Source organism: Culex pipiens, chromosome 2 (assembly GCF_016801865.2).
Source record: "Culex pipiens pallens isolate TS chromosome 2, TS_CPP_V2, whole genome shotgun sequence".
Lineage (NCBI taxonomy): Eukaryota > Metazoa > Arthropoda > Insecta > Diptera > Culicidae > Culex > Culex pipiens.
The window spans coordinates 115926357-115938650 of NC_068938.1; the positions used below are offsets into that span (position 1 = coordinate 115926357).

The window sequence follows — 12294 nt, forward strand, 5'->3', positions numbered from 1 at the left end:
GAGGACTATACTCTCGCAAAGTAGCTCTTTCCTCACGTTTCTTTTCGTGAGGACTATCCTCTCGTTCTTTAACTTTGGGTGTAGCGAGACGTACTATATGGACGAAGCCTTATTGTTTTCCGCGTTTCAAGAACATTGAGAACAAACCCTAATGTCTTCACATATATTTGGAAAAGCAACTGGACTTTCAAAAAGCACTCAAAAATAATCAAAAACCAAAAAGGCCGCAATCTTCTTCTACAAATTGTCACAAATTAAAAAACGATCATTGTGCTTGAATTGGTTGAAATTTGAAATTTTCCAGCAATTTATTTGGAAGCAGATCTATAATATTTGGTACATGGCCTTATTTGGTACATAATTTAGGCGTCTGAGGTCAGCAAACGCATTTAAATCATATTTAAACACCCAAAACTGGCAGCGCTAGTCCGAGAGAATGATGGTCTCGAGTCGAGAGAATAGTGGTACCATTCACGGACGCAGAGAACACAGCTCGAGATGGGCGATAGAACTATTCTCTCGTGGTTCATTTGCAAAAAAAGTTCATCCGTCAAACAAAAAACCAAAAGTGTCGACAACGGGAATCGAACCAGAGACCTTTGACAAACCAATCCAATGACTTAGCTGCCTCGGCCACCACAGCTTGGTGACCAAGGAGAAGTCAGAAGTCGATGTATGACACTTGTTGGAGATTTATTGATTCAACTAACGAATGAACTCATTTGTTATGATGGTGTGAGTTGGTACCATTATTCTATTGATTTTGGCACTGAGCCCTCAATAAATTTTGAGAGAACGATTATCTCGATTCTGAATTTTGGGTGAATCATTGAATAATAATTAAAATGAAATCATTCATATAGAAAATCACATTGAAAACTCAAATTGACAAAAGTTAAACATTTGTGTAGTTTCGCTTAGAGTTGGTTGGTGTTTGTTTGAAATTGATTATTAAAGTTTGATAGATGCTCTTAGAAAATGGCACAAATGAGGATTGGATCATTTATTATTAATAAAATTTATTTAATGCGAAATTTGCTCCAAAAGTGTAACTGTCAAAGTCACCCGGAATTTTATGTTCATGATATTATGTATTATAGCCTTTGAAAACATGTTTAGAAAAATGTTCAGCGTGTTGCCAACTCCAGTACATATTTTAAAAGCGAGCAAACCATACCAGATAAATAAGGCCGTTGCAAATATTTTTCAAAGTTTACGTCGCCCCCTCCCCTCTCCACCCTTTTCAAAATCGGTCCGAAAACCCAGTTGGCAACAATTTTTTTAAACTTCAAAAATGGAAATAGAAGTGTTATCAAATAAAACCAATTAAAAATGCATAACCTGTGTTTAAAATCATATTTTGCATGTCTGGGATCGATTAAAAATATTTTGATACTTTGTAAAGTTCCATTGTACAGTATGCATAAAGTTTTTTTTCGGCGAAAAAAGTATTTTGCCAATACTTATATTTTGAAAACTAACGATTGCACAACTACTGAGCAAGTTTAAAATGCATTTGAAAACACTATTTGCAATCAAATACTAATTGCATGGCTTGTAGTTTCAATTCTTGTATTTTATATTTTAAATTGCATGAAAATGAATGAAATAGAACATTACAATAACTCGTCATTGCATTGCACAGTGGTCCAGATCGCAAAAATTATTTTCCGAAAAATGGTGAAATTTTGAAGCTATGGAGTCTTAAGATCTAATCTTCGATTAGTTCAGCGTTGGGTCGATAGACCTGTTGCTGATAAAGTAAAGTAAAGTAAGTAGGAGTCTTAAGAAGAGTTGTTGCTAATGAGAAGGGGCAACTTTCAGTTTGGTCAGAGTGGTTCACGATTAGGGTGATTTTGAAAATCTAACTGTTCAGGAATATTTTTGGGAATTTTTCGTCTACAGGAAAGCGCCAGGTCAAATATGACTAAAACTATTCCTTAAAAGTTAGATTTTTTAAAACACTCTAACCGTGAACCACCCTGATTTTCAACCAATCCAAAAGTAGCTTCATCTCATTTGCGACAACTCTTCTAAAGACACGATAGCTCCAAAAATTCACCTTTTTTCGAAAAAAAAAATTCCCGCTGTGCATTGACCAAATATAATTATCTTTGTGATGAAGATTCAATTTGAGGATCCCGTAAGACCAAGTTTGACTTCCTGAAGGTTCCGTGGTATACTATTCCAGATTCAAAATAATCATAAAATCGAAATTCGACTTCCTCTTGTACACTGAACAATTTTTTAACTTAACACGACAACTATAATGACACCTGTTTGTTGGAATTTCAGAAATCTCTCAAAAATGCACAATAAACAAAACTGCCTCGTACAATAGGACTTCCGAGCTTAACCACGTTTGCTGCGCTTGTACGTGATACATCATCTAATCGTCTAATTGCTCGCTTTTCTCACAAAACACCCTGCAATTTGCATACAAAAGTAACGATTTTAACGCAGCTTCGTCGTTACGATAATCGATCAGCTGTCGATGCACATTGCACTGCCACGTGTGTTATTAATTCAAACAAAACGACGCAATTTTATTGCATTAGTCGTTTTTAATGTCCACAAACAGAAACTGACGATTAAAGTAAAATTTTCACATACACATTACACAGTTTTCCTCGGTTTAGGTGGTGATCCTCGTTTTCCTGAACAGGAGCTATCACCGAATTTGGAGAGGTGGAAAATTCTGCACAATCTTGTACACCAGAGAACGATCCCGTACAACCGGGAGGGGGCTCGATCACGAACTACTCAACAGCACTGCACACACGCGTGTGACCTGTGGAAATTCGCGACGATGGAAGACTAGCAATGAGCTTTCGTTCGGAAGTTCCCTTTTATTTATACATCGAGAATGAACTGTCGCTGCCGCTCCTCGACCGCAGGTGAACTAGACTGCAGGCAGTGCCATTGGAGCCGATGGAGTTGTTCTCCCGTGCTCAGTGCACCAGCACTTCTGGGTCTGGTTCCAATACGTGAGTAGTCCAGTGGAGCAGAATAAATCGGACACATGTGTGTACGTTAGGGTGTGCCGAAATTAAAAATAAAAAGGTTTCCAAGTGCTGCTCCTCAACCGGAAACAGTTCCCCATGCAAATTCAAGCATCTGTGACCAAATGAGCCACATAGATTTATCAAGAATATTTCCCATGTCTTTGATGGGAAATTTCATGTTAACTATTTTTCGTAAAATTGTAAAGTTATTCGATTTGAACCAAAATATTTATGAAAAAAAGACAAACAAAGTAATTTTTAAATGACTATTTTTTACCAACCTTAAAATTGACACAAATTCAACTGGCTGTGGAGCTAGTGCCATTTCTACTGAACACCCTAATGCACGTACAGCTGTGCTGGGAACAGTGTGGTGGCGGTGAGAGACAACAGCCATCCCCATAGAACCAGGTTTTGCTAACATGACTGGTTGATAACACCAAACGGCTGTCGGCAAATGATACTGTTTAAAAAAAGGCATAAACTCAAACAATCAGGAATTTAATATTTTTTTAGATTAAAATAAATGCGATAAAAAATTTCGTCTTGAAAAAAAATATTATTTGTAACTGTGCAAGTTTAATCACTCTTTGGTTTTGGGTTTTTACAAGGCATGAAACCGTCAACAGGTGCTCAACTTATTAACACTATAGTTTTGAGCATGAGCATGGTTGACTGCCAATGAGCTGCTACTCCGTTATTGACAGATCAGCTGAAGTTAAACAATGAATCAAAAATCAGTGGGAGCCAACCATCCGTTCACTGTTTAACCTCTGAAGATCTCTACTTTATTAGTCAATACCGGCGCCCTCCCAAGAAGCCTGCAGTTCAACGAAAGGGAGGAATGTTAGTCCGATAGTTGAAGTTGCAGACTCATCAACATAGTTTTTCGCTATATACTTGTTGATACCGCTTGAAACCGTTGAATCCACAGCATCTCCTTCAAGCATCACGTGATTAATATTTTTTTGGGTTAGTAGGATAAGGTATTGGCTTTTCGATGCCTCCCGAGCTACGACGCTATGGGGAGGACTTTCATAACAGACCCGTCAGCGAGCCTTCCGAGCAACGATGCTATGGGAAGGTCTTTCTGGTTAACACACAAAATCACACACAGTTATTTTGCTCCACTATTATCTCGACGTTCCAAAATATCAGCGCGTCTTTCGATCATTATATAGAAATGGCTTTTTCACCGCAAAAAATAAAACCTTATTCGAAAAATTTGAACACAATCCACCCGACGCCGTGCCTTCCGATCAACGATGATGTAGGAAGGGCTTTAAAAATCACAAAAGAAATCACTTTTCACTCCGAATATTTTTACGACCACGCGCTCCCTTTGTCAATTATGCACTTCAACTTATTAACACTATAGTTTTGCATACAAAATGATAATTTCCACTTGATCCACACCATTTTGTAACAGAAAGTCTTAGTGCTTTAAATGTTATAAACATGTCATAAATACATTCGTTACTACACGAATTATTGAAAAAAAAATCTTTCTGCACAGTTGGTTCATTCATAATTCATCAATTAAAATCATTATCCTCAAAAGATGTTTTAAAAAACTGAACGATTAAGTACTGAACTGAAGTAAAAACTGAACGATGTGTACAGTAAAATGTCCTTTGTTTTTTCCCCCTGATCACGAATCCGAGCTCCATTTTCCGATATCTCGTGACGGAGGGGCGGTACGACCCCTTCCATTTTTGAACATTCGAAAAAGACGTGTTTTTCAATAATTTGCAGCCTGAATTGGTGATGGTGATGGTTTGGAAATTTTATGTGAAAGAGACTTTTATGTAACACGGGGTCTTTATGGGGAGGGGGGTAGTATTTTATGAGAAATAGCAAGAAAACTATCATATACATATAAAAGTATGGCCCGTTCATTTTCGGGGTAAACGAAAATCTTTGGTCGGGAAAAATCAAAGTTATCCTCGTTTGAAGTATTAGAACTTTTTTCCTATGGGGCAAAATTTCGCCTATTTCTTTGTAGTAGTGTTATTATAGTGGACTTGGACATTATTTATGGTTTAGATCATATCATTTCTTATGGGAAATGATGCAGGGAACATTTTTCCTCAAGCACGCAAACTGATAGGACATAAGGGAAAAAAGTTATGAAGGTTTGATTTCAAAATTTGGAAGATTTTCTGATAAAATTGCACACCCTATGCCCCGCAATGTTTTTGATTTTCTGATCATTATTTTGATGAAATCTATTTTGGGAAAGACAGAAAAGTGTAATTGGTTTGGTTTTTGCTCTACCTTAAGTTTCTTTTTTTATTTTTGGATTTTAACCGAATCACCATATTTTTGTGTGTTCTGGTTTTAAAATGTCCTAAATAAACGTTATAATAACTTCAAAAAGCTTACTCTTGATTCTAATATCTCGATTTTGTATAGAAAAGAGCAGAAAACTTCTCAAAAGTGTAATTTTACGTCATTGAAAAAATTGTATTCAAAATATCGCAAGTTTAAAAATAAGGGCTAATTAGATGACACTAAGAAAAACTCATTTTCCACTAAATGTATGCTTTAAGAGGCTGCTGATGAAAATTGATTGTGACAACATGAAAATTATATCAAAATTTTAGTAAATGCATAAAAATTATTTCATTAGGATCATCAAAAACTCAATACGCAGTGTTCATCGTTAGAAAGGGAATTTAATCCAGAAATGTTGGAGAAAGTCTCTTTTCATTTTAAGAAATTGGGCATATTACTACCCGAAAACCAAAAACTTTTTATTTAAGGTCAGACATGCATTGGTGTACAAAAATCCATCGATTTTCAGCGACTTTTGTGACAAAATATCTTATACAATCCAAAGAGAAAAGTCATCAGAAAAAAGTTGCTCTAGACCCCCGACAAAATAACGTCATGATTCGAATTCCCGGACGCTTCGAAACCCGGACACCTCATCTTGTTTTATCAATTATTTGGATATACGTTCCCATTATGAATGTCAAAACTGTGTTATTTGATGAATTCCAACATCAACTTTCATTTAAAGTTTGTTTGAACGCTGTAGTTAATGCCAAAACAATTAAATACAATAATATTAAAAGTTTACCTAAAATTCGAAACGTTTCACTTGAAATATTTCATAGGCGTTCGAAGCACCGGGAAGGTAAAGCAGAAATTTATGGTTTCGATTTCCTTAAATTCTAGTAAATTTTTACATAAACTATCGATTGTTTTGATGTTAACAGCTTATTTGAGACCTAATGAATGCCATTCACTAACATTTCAGTCCAAATCTGTGCGATTCATTAGTAAAATCGAGTGTCCGGCATTCGAAGCAAAAGCTTCGAATCATGACGTTATTTGAGATCACCTTGCAAAATGTGGGAAAGAGCCCTATATTTCATGGTGCATAATATCAGACAAAACAAAGTCTTTATCGTAACTTTGTTCTACAAAACACACCGTCATTGCTTTTGAACGGTTAATATAATAAAATAAAATACAAAAGATATTTATCAGCTACACTTTCACACTATTTGACGGTTAAATCCTCGCCATTCTTGATTCTCAACATGCACTCAAGCCAACCAGGAGCGGGTCAGTGTCTCTCTAGAACCAGCTGACAGAATAGGTAAGACTCTGATCGAAGTGGTTTCCTACAAGTGTCATGCTGACATTGTTTGCTAACGAACAAGGTAGTAGCGAAATATGATATAAAATCGCCAAAATATTATAAAAAAATTGGCATCCACACAGAATTGATTTGTCATCGTGAGAAATGTTTCGAGGTTGAACCTTGAATGGATTTCTACAAATCTCAGCTTACCAAATAGCATTCAGTTGAAAGTGCGGTTCATGAAAAGCTTGGAGCACATGCAAATTTTGCACGTTTGCTTTTTTTGTGCTCACTTTGTGAAAAATATCATATTTCTTGATCCACTTTGAACTTGAAAAAAACGAGTGTGGTATTTTTGGTTATCATTATTTGTCCTTCACTCAGAACTCCTTTCACACTCGGTTAAGATATCATATTCTAGGTTTTCTGACCTGCATCAAGCCTCAACGGTCCTCCATGTGCAAATCATAAGTGATCACCCTTCAACGTAGGTGCCTTTCGGCAATTTTTTACCGAAAACTTGAAACGCGTGTCCTTACCGATCTCGATGTTGATAAATGAATTATTTTACGGTGGCAGCAGTGAAAGTTTTAAATTTTAAAAAAATACTTGTCCAATCCGCACGGTATAAATCCCAGTCAAGATAAACGGTTCAGTCACCTTCCCAGCAATTACAATCAGATCGTCTTACACAGAAATCTGCACATGCTAGGTGTATAGGAGAAGGAGAAGAATCTGTTACTGAGAAAAAAATCTGTCTAAGGTTGAATTTTATAAAGCTTGAATGCTTAATTATAATTAGTTTTGTATGTTGTTATTCAAAATTGTTTTCATTCGTATCGTTCATTTAATAACCCCATATCTCCTATTGTCTTTTTAACAGAAGATATCTGGAAACGTTACGTTTGATGCCTTTGCTGCATAAAAATGCAACCACAACCAGTTGCACAGGATTTTTGCCGACTTTACCTTTCAGGGTAAACGCAGTATGGTATCCAAGTTATGTAGAGTTTGTTATATCCCATAATAATATCTCATTTGTTTCATATTGCAGCTACATACACTTTATAAACATTTTTATGTTTTGTTCAAAAATTATTTTCAGCAATAGCAAATTATCTAAAATAATGTCCACTGGCTTAAAATTACCTAATTTGTATATTCAATTTATTTTTTTCCGTCCTCGCATATTGACATTCACCCTGAGAATTCGTTGCATTACTGGCTGTAATTTCGACCCAAAATAATCAAACTTGAAACAACACCTAGACCTTAAACCTGTTCGCACGCCCATTCGGGAGTCCTGCTCGAAAGAAGTTGCGTTTTACGACCATTTTAGTGCCCAAGCTATGGATGCCGAACTTAAACTCAAGACCATTTTTTTATTGTCCGATGACTTACAACAAATAGCAACACGATTAAATTGAGCACTTTATCAGTTAACTTGTCTTAAGCCGAATCTGTAACGGCTCACGTGTATTGACATAGCAACAAAATAAGTCTTTTCGGCCACATGATAAACCTTTCGCTTTTCTGGAAGTGAAAAAAGATGCCAGTCCAGTACGATACAATTTAAAACTGCAAATATACATTATTTTCAACAAACAACTTTAAACTATTTCTTTGTTTATTTTGCATTGATTAAAATTGTTCAGGGACTCTGATAACTTCAAACCTGTTAGATATAGCTTATCGAACGGATGCATGGCAACTATATAATTTAACTAATTGATAAACAATAAAGCATTCACCGCCTCTCTCGCCTGGGTGTCACACATGGGGCGTTTTACCACACCGTTCCCATACGGACAGGTGGGCGATTGATTCGATCATCGATTGTGCATTATTATATCGACACGAAGTACTAATCACTTCCATGAACCTGGGTGTTGTCATACAGAAACTGTAAGCTGTCAACAGACAGCTGTTTGAAACTGTACAATAAACGGCTTTTAAAAAAAGTAAGGGTAGACTTCGAGTGTGGAAATTGGCTACCATTTTAGCAATAAATTAATTTCGGGGGAATTCGGATAATTAAACCTGGACTGTAAAACATTGAACATAACGATGGCTCTGTGCTCTCTTATACAGTCATCGCACATATTCGGAACACCCATAAATTCGAAACGCTTTTTTGATAATTTGTCAATAGCATGCTAAATGCAGCTTTTCTGTTGACCCTACTATTTTTAGGACCTTCATTTGGACATTTTCTTGCTATTTCACTAGTAAAAGTAGTACGTTTTGAACAAAAAACTTCACTTCAAGACTATTTTATCCAGAGCAGCAAAACATTGCCTCCAAATTGCCTGTTCCATAATTCCATAATCCACAATTGTGGAAATGAATTTTACTGATATTTTCATAAAAAAAACATCACTAAGCTTAATTTTTATTGGTTTCAGTGTGTGAAGTCATTATTTTGTAAGAAATATGTACTCCTGAAAAGAACCAAAGTTTGTTTACATCCATAAGAAAAAAGTGTTCCGAATTCAAGAGTCAATGTTATTCTTTGAAAACTTGATATAACACTACATCAATCGGAAGATCCTAAGAAAAGCTTTCACATGAAGGTAAAATACAAATCATTATGTTCAATCTTTGTTTTCCATGATTTTTTGAACATTGGCCGTTCTGTGAACCGTTCCGAATATGTCGTATGACTGTACTAACAAGATTTTGTGCAGCTCACAATGCTTCGCCCTGAGATGTTCAATAAAAACCGGAAAAACTCCGTGCATTTGTGTCACTTTTCATATGAAAGAAGTTTCAATCTTGTTGTGCTTTCTGGACACACCCTGAAAATTGGTGTAAGTGCGACAACTGGCCAAAGGGATTTCAGGCTAGAACGTATTTGACACAAGTACGAGCTCGACTACACAGAAAAAAAAGTTGAATTTTGGAATGTTGAAAATTTGGTAGGTTGAATATTACCTCTTTTTTGAGTAATATTACATAAAAATGTGTAAAAATGTGAACCTGATGAATATTCATCAAAAACTGATGAAAATTCATCATTTTCTGGGGTTAAATTAATCATTTTTTTTTCACACAAAATCTGTCACCATTTCCTGATGAATATTACCATCATTTTTTTTTTCTGTGCGTAGACATTTGTAATTATAAATCGGGACTCCAGCAACCAAATTCAACCAAACTTCAGGACAATGCACAGAATAGTCAACCAAACAAAACGTGTTTGTTATTGTTTACATTGCGTGCTCTCGTTTTCGTGCGACGTGCGACAAGATAGCACGACAGCGTAGAGTTGACAAAATACATGTCTTAGATTTAGAAGTTTTTCGAAGATAAATAATTGATTCAATCATTCCTTTCTGCGTTTTCACAATTTTTTTTTTTTTAAGAATACAGTATTTTTTATGTTTTTCGTCTGTTAGGACCGAACACACTAGTTATAATTTCCACAAGAAAAAAACATCATAGTAAATTTAAAACAACTAAGAATGACTTTTCAGCAGGTTATCCAAATTCTGTATCAGAACAAATCGGTCAGGGCTGCTGAAAGTAAGGTAAATTTCGGGCACATGATTACACAAATGTGAAACCTGCTACGTTCAGCAAATTGCCCACGAATAACAAATTGCATTTTTTGCACATACACCGACAAAAATCATGAACCGCGTCAAGTATTGATTGATTATAAAAAACAAAAAAAACTACTTAGACAACTTCCAGATCGGAAAGGTGTTCCTCAAATACGTAGTTTATCAACATTTTAAAATCGCCAACATTTTTTATCGACCGGTTCGATTGGCGCGTGCCACACGTCGCGATCGCTTGCTGTGGGAAAAAATCTGCACCGAAGGCACGTGCCGTCTACTAAAGACCACTTTTTGCGAGCATGCACGATTAAGGTAACATAAAAAAGCTGACTCCAAACACCACATACTACCACCGCGGACATAAAGCAGTGCTGGGTCGATCAGGTGCCAACCGCGGCGACAACTCAGCTGGTCTCTCTAATCGCGACTATCGCAAAACTTCCGACGACGACGGCCGCGCAAAACTTGTGTGGGCATGATCAAATGGGATACAATTAGTGTAACGACACGATTAACATTTATCGCGTTTCGGTATCGATACGATATGTATCAAATTGAATGTGACTATATTAAAATTTATGACAGCAACATTTATTAACTTTCACTAGGCCGGATTGTGGGACGAGTGAGCACACAAAGTACTAAGGGGAAAAGCATGTTAGAGGCAACCGCTCTATTTGAGGAAACGCTCATTTTCGCTCGTTCATTACAATGAGCGGCTCTTTTGAACGTCTCTTTCGCTCTTTCTCAAATTGAAAGATTGTTAAAAAATACTAAAAACGAGCAAATTTGTTTGCAAATCATAGATCTTGTCTGTCTTTATGGCATGATATCTACTCGAACCTGTACGTTGGAATGCATGGGTTGGGAGAGCACCCAAACTTAAATTAAGTATTTTGGAGAAATTTGGTATTATTTTTTAAGAAATAGCGTTTATTTCTGGTTAATTTATACAAATGTTGATATCTCATTTTATGAAAATATTCTTCGAGCTCTTTTTTGCATTGTAATTTAATCAAAATAACATATAAAAAAATCTCATGGGCGATTTAGTAGTTTTTTGGTAAAATTATCCAAGTTAAGCATGATGAAATGCAAATGATCAGTTGTGCGATGCCAAGTTTTTATATGCAGTCGACTCTATGGCTATCCATTTTCTCGATATCGATATTGCTCCTGCTGTCATTATTTTTTTTCAGTACCTTCAAGTAGCATGCTTTGATTTTTCGTTCTATAATTTATTACCTCCCGCTCTCAACGGTCCCTTCAATATCGACAACGGAAGATTCCACTGTATTTTGTTAAGAAAAACACTCAGCTTTACTTTTGGAATAATTTCAACGAAAACCAGAAAACTAAAAATATGGCTTTGAAAACAGTTAATTTATTATTAGCAATGTGTATTAGCAATTGAAATTACATTTTCAATCCTAAAAAAAGTAGTTGTACAATTTGTTGAAAATTATATTTTTAAACTTAATTGACCTAAAATAAACATCTTTTAATTTTGGAACGGCTCTTGCAAAAGACCGGAGTTTAAAAAAGAACCGGCTCTTTTGAGCGGCTCTCCCTTTTTATGCCCAACTCTTGTCGATTCCGTTTGAATTCATTACCATGCTTTTCATGTAATCTCTAGAATTTTTTATCAAGCAACTGCAAATTATGGAAAATTAGGTGTTTTTTAAAGAATTTAAAAAATCAATGATAAAGTTGTCTTTTGCTTGATATCAGCAAAAAACAATGTATACTTTCTTCCTTACATTTTACTAAGGCATGAAGTTTGAATAAGAACAAAATAAATGCAAAAAAAAATCAAAAAGTAATCGTTGAACATGAAGGATGCAAACCCAGCTTTTATATAACACACTGCAAATCATTCAAAAAATCAAATTATTCGCTCTACAGCATTGCCTTGGCGTTCTCGATTGTGAGATTCCTACTCGAAACTAAGTGTCCAATAACTTGAGCTTGTTGAGGCAATTACAAACCTCTTTTTACACCTAAGCTCCCATCCATCTCGGGATTCAAACTGACGACCTTTGTCCAACTGACTCCTACACCTGGATTGAGATAACGACCTAACCCTTTAGGTTAGACCGGGGCCAACATTTACTTCCCCGTCCGACGGGGA

The 12294-nt window shown here is 35.9% G+C and overlaps 1 protein-coding gene across 5 annotated transcripts in view; it reads right to left on the reverse strand.

Moving 5' to 3' along the window:
• LOC120425442 (arylalkylamine N-acetyltransferase 1) overlaps positions 1–12294 on the reverse strand; it is a 38097-nt gene that overhangs the window by 8375 nt on the left and 17428 nt on the right. For 2 of the 5 annotated variants that reach the window (XM_039589976.2, XM_039589975.2), the window contains exon 1: positions 2614–2880. The exons of 2 other annotated variants lie outside the window; for them this stretch is intronic. The gene's annotated coding sequence lies outside the window, so the exon portion shown is untranslated. Of the gene's footprint in view, positions 1–2613; positions 2885–12294 lie in introns of those variants that run through there. One more of the 5 variants, XM_039589972.2, reaches the window with a different exon arrangement.